At 56.4% G+C, this 4,459-nt stretch overlaps 1 long non-coding RNA gene across 1 annotated transcript in view; it reads left to right on the top strand.

The window, feature by feature from the left end:
- The window catches only part of LOC109381035 (uncharacterized), a 5,155-nt gene extending 1,636 nt beyond the window's left edge, over nucleotides 1–3,519 (top strand). The window contains exons 2-3 of the long non-coding RNA XR_002123617.1: nucleotides 1,159–1,488; nucleotides 2,273–3,519. This is a non-coding gene — a long non-coding RNA (uncharacterized LOC109381035). The remainder of the gene's footprint in view (nucleotides 1–1,158; nucleotides 1,489–2,272) is intronic.
- The last annotated feature ends 940 nt before the right edge of the window (nucleotides 3,520–4,459 follow it).

Genomic DNA, 4,459 nt, shown 5'->3' with positions numbered 1-4,459 from the left:
CCCCTCCCTCCCCAGTCCTCCCTCCTACTCTCTTCCCTTTTCCCTACTTTCCTTCCCTCTTTCTCCCCTCTCCTTCCACCCTCCCTTCCCCTCCTTCCTTTCTCCCTTCCAGCCTCCTCCCTTCCTCCCAGCAGCTGCAGCAGAAAGTCTTTGTCCCTGGACAGAAGCCTAGGAGCAGGGGGGCTGCTTCAACTTTCCTCCCCTCCAGCCCTCGTGACTTCTCCCGGAGCCCCTGCACCCCAGCCAGCCTGTGCGCCCCTTCCCAGGCCTGGGCACCGGGCAGCTCTCTGCAGGGATGAGGGGACACAGGGCAGGGCCCCCTGAGCAGAGTCCAGGGGCATGGATTGTCTGGCCGCAGGCCTATCAGAGCACAGGCCAACAGGCCGCTGTGCGGACCCAGCCAGGACCCAGCCAGCACGTGCGTGCATGGCGGAGCCCACCCCGTCTCAGTACAAGCTTTAGAGGGTGGTGGGCCAGGCGGGGGCGGCACCCCTGGGCCCAGGCAGGGGGGGTGGCGGGAGAGCTTCTCACCCAGGGATGTGCCAGCATATGTATCGTAACACATGGACAGCTGCAGGGGATCCTGCTTGAAGCCAATCCCAAACCAGTGGGGGATGGAGCTTGACGGATGGGGTGGGGGTCACTCGGCAAGAGGGGCTGGTTCGGGAGGGAGTTCCTGAAGGATTAGCTGTCCCAGGAGCTCACACTCACCAGCTGCGGGCTCAGGCCCTCAGTGTCACCCTCCAGTTCTCCCACCTGGCCAATGGGGCTGCAGTCCAGCTCTGCCCACCATGAGGCCAAGGGAGGGGAGGTCTGCTGGAGCCCCCAGACGCCTCTGGAAAGCTCAGGGCTGCTGCGCTGTGGGTCTCGAGGAGCGCCAGAGCGGCCTTTACACTGAGAAGCCAGGTCCATGGTTAGCACCCTGTCCTGAGGCAAGAAGGGCTGACCGCCCCCCCCCATCCAGAAGAAGGCAGGGGACTCAGAGGGGGGAATGGGGGCAGCCTGACCAAGACAGGGATTCCCGCCTTGGGCCCCAGGCTCCCTGGCAGGAGTCGTGTGCGCCTCTGCTCCCCTCCCAGCAGGGGGCGGAAGTGAGCTCATCTGGGGCTGTGGGTTTGGGCGAGGCCAGGCAAACTGTCTCCAATCCTCTTCCCACAGGGGCTGAGCTGGGTCCGGGTCCACTGCTGGGCAGGCCTGGGCCACAGATGGGGGCAGCTGCCATGCTGACCACTTCACTGCAGGCCCTGCCAAGCCCTGTTCTGGAGGGGCCTCACTCCACCCCAGCTCTACTGTCCTGGAAAGGAGGCCCCCCGAGGTCGCTGGCCAAACGGCAGGGTGGATTTTCCATGTGGGGAGCCAAACCAAAGCTCTGGGCTCCATTTTCTTGCAAAAGTAAAACAGAAAATCTGGAACCCATCAGCTGTCAGTGGGGATGGAGGGGGCAAGGGCCCCTCGGCTGAGGAGACCAAGATGGACAAAGTAGCCAAGGTATGGGCCTGGGAATGTGACCCAGTTCACGTCCTGCCTCAGCACTCTGCTCCCTGAAATCCAGGCTTAGTAGAGTGGGGGAGCCTCTGCACTGTGGGGCATGTAGCAGGTGCTCAGAGACCCAGTTTACCATCCAAAGGGCAGAGTTACCCAGAGCAGGGGTTTTCAGGGCCTCAGGGTGACCACGGGCTGCGCTAGGGGTCTCTCGGCCTTTCACTCCCCCTTCAACCAGGCAGCCCCCTTAAAATCTATTCTTGGGCTTCTGAATAAGAAATTGCTGGAATCGTGGGCCAGATGCCCACACAGGGCGGCCACCCGCAGCCATCCCACTCCCGAGTCTGCTATTGAGCAGGAGCACAGCAGCCTGCGTGGGGAGGGGCGGCCTGGCTTTGTAGGAAACGGCTGGCTTCAGGATGTCCCTTAGCCTGCTGTCACCTAGTTCAGTGACCTCCTTGCAGACCTGTTAGCTCTGGGCTCCAGTTGCGATTCTAGGAACCGTGAAAAATCAGGGTAGAGTGTCCCTCTCTATCGAGGGCACCTCCTGGGAAATGGAGAAGGACCGGACAGGGCAGATAGCCCTGCAAAGGACTCACCCTCCCCTGTGTCTCAGTCTCCTCATCAGTAAAGTGGGTGGGTATACGAAGAGTACCTCCTTCTAGAGTTGCAATATTAAAGGAGATAGTGCATCTAACGCGCTTACTGTGGTGGCCTGGCACACAACAAGTGCTCGATGAATGGTAGTGGTACTGGTTGCTATTGTTCATGTCATTATTAATATCCCCAGAGCCTCAAGGGACGTCCCTCGGCTTCTACAAGAACACACACTGAGTTGGCCTCACTCCAGCATGACTCACTTGGGCTCGTCTTCATGAGGCAATTGAGAACAAGAGGCCCAGAGAGGGGAGGTGCCCCGGGCCAGCGCGCTCGTGCTGGAGTCAAAGCGGCTGTCTGCTTGCCAGCCTTCTAGTCCGGGGCCACCTCAGCAAACCCTTCAAAAGAAACAAGGCCGTACTCCGTGTGAACTGGGAGGAAACCGAAGGCAGCTTTGATATGTCGACTTGGGAACAAGCTCGCCACAGCGGATCACGGCCATCGCTTCTGCCTGAGCAAAGGACTTGAAACAATGCTTTCTGGGCACGCCTCCTAATGTGCTGGGTGTTTATGATTTTTTTAAGGACCTCATCAAAGACAATGCCATAATGATGTTTCTAACTTAACAGCCGTGCTTTAGAAGGGGTGGATTATTCACATCAGAGATGAAGCAGGGGCTCTGAAAACGGGGTCAGCTGAAGCAGTCCCTTTCCTTGGGACTATTTTTATCTTCTTTCAGTCTTTCATCTGGGGAGACGCGCTGTTCGGAAAGTGTGGGGAGCCCATTGCAAGGAGCCCAAGTTGGCAGAATGTCAAGGCTGAAGCACTAGGGCACCTCGGGGCTTCTTCCTAGAGTGCGAAACCGAGGAAGCTCGAGGAAGTGTGGACAGCGGGGCAGTGGCAGTGTAATGAGGACGGTCGAGGGGTTCTGGGGAACTCCCCGGTTTTTAGTCTTGGAGGTCTCCCGGAGGCCTGGTCCCCATCGTGAGCCTGGAGTACATGGAAGCCATCTTGGTCTTTCCTTTGTTAGCATCGGCTCTTCCCGGCATTCCATGTATCTGGAATGATGTGTGGAACCCCTGGGAAAGGATATGTGGGTTCCGTGTGGGGTGCCTGGAGCAGCCTGCCCTGAGGGAGAAGGGGCTTTGGTCATTGCAAAGCTTCTCAGGGTCAAGTGGGAACCAGCAGTGTCCCAAACTCTGCAGGCCATCCCAGTCCAATGCTGTCAAACTCCTTCATGCCTGTTTGCTTTAAAAAGCACCCTAGACCCGTGCTGTCCAGTCACAGCAGCCGTGAGCCCCATGGGACTATCGAGCACTTGAAATGTGGTCGCTCCAAACTGAGATGTGCTGCGAGTGGAACAGTGCACTGGGTTTCAAAGAAGGACGCAAAATCTCTCGTTAATAATTTTTTTATATTGATCACATGTTGAGATGATAATATTTTGGATACATTGGGTTAAATAAAATATATTGTTAAAATCAATTTCACATGCGTGTTTTACTTTCTATATGTAGCCACTGGAAAATTCAAAATTACCCATGTGGCTTGCATTTGTGGCTTGGTTTCTATTGCTGTTGGAGAGCACTGCTTTAGAAGGGAGCTTTGGAAGATATTAACAATGGCTGTCTCTTGTTGGTGGAGTTACGGAAGACTTCTTTTTTTCCTCTTTTGTACTTTTCCTGTATTTTCTTCGCTTTGCTTCAAAACTAGCCACTCTTGCTTCATATCAGAAAAGGCATGGCTACTACTGTCCCCGGGCTCTTTGGGAAGTGGAACTGAGCTAAGCAGCTTCCCTGGAAGTGATCGAGGCACCAACTCTGTGGTGAGAGCAGGGGCAGGGAGCGGCAAAAGAACAGGGCGGGGGGCTGCGAGGCAGCCAAAGGTTACAACTGGGGCTCTGGGTTTGAGAGCTCAGGGCCCTGGCGGGCAGGAACCCAAGTGAGGGGGTCACAGGGGGGTTTGTTGGCGTGACACAGGAAGTGGCTCCAGCGATGGCTTTGGCCTAATGGGGGAGCCTTTGGGGGGAGGTACATGACAGGAAGCTGCTCTCTTCCTGCTGGGGGCTAGCTGGGCCTTGGACCCCTTCCATCACTCCTGCAGAGAGTGGAGGCTGCTCTGGAGTGGGGCCAAGGTCGGGAGGCCCAGGAGAGAAAGGGGCCCAGGCTCCACCTCCCAGGCAAAAAGATGTTAAAAAACACAGTCAGCCTTTGCTTAACACTCACTACAGTGCCAAGCGCTGTTCTACGTGCTTTACATATATTAGTTCATCCATTCCTCAGTCACAAGCCTATGAGATAATCACTGTTATTATTCCCACTTCACGGATGAAGAAACTGAGGTGCAGAGCCCCGTACTTAACGTGCCCTGGGCCACCGCT

This window comes from Hipposideros armiger, unplaced genomic scaffold, assembly GCF_001890085.2.
Source record: "Hipposideros armiger isolate ML-2016 unplaced genomic scaffold, ASM189008v1 scaffold_43, whole genome shotgun sequence".
Taxonomy (NCBI): Eukaryota; Metazoa; Chordata; class Mammalia; order Chiroptera; family Hipposideridae; genus Hipposideros; species Hipposideros armiger.
The sequence above is the reverse complement of the archived record's forward strand: the minus strand, read 5'-3'. Positions and strand labels throughout refer to the sequence as shown.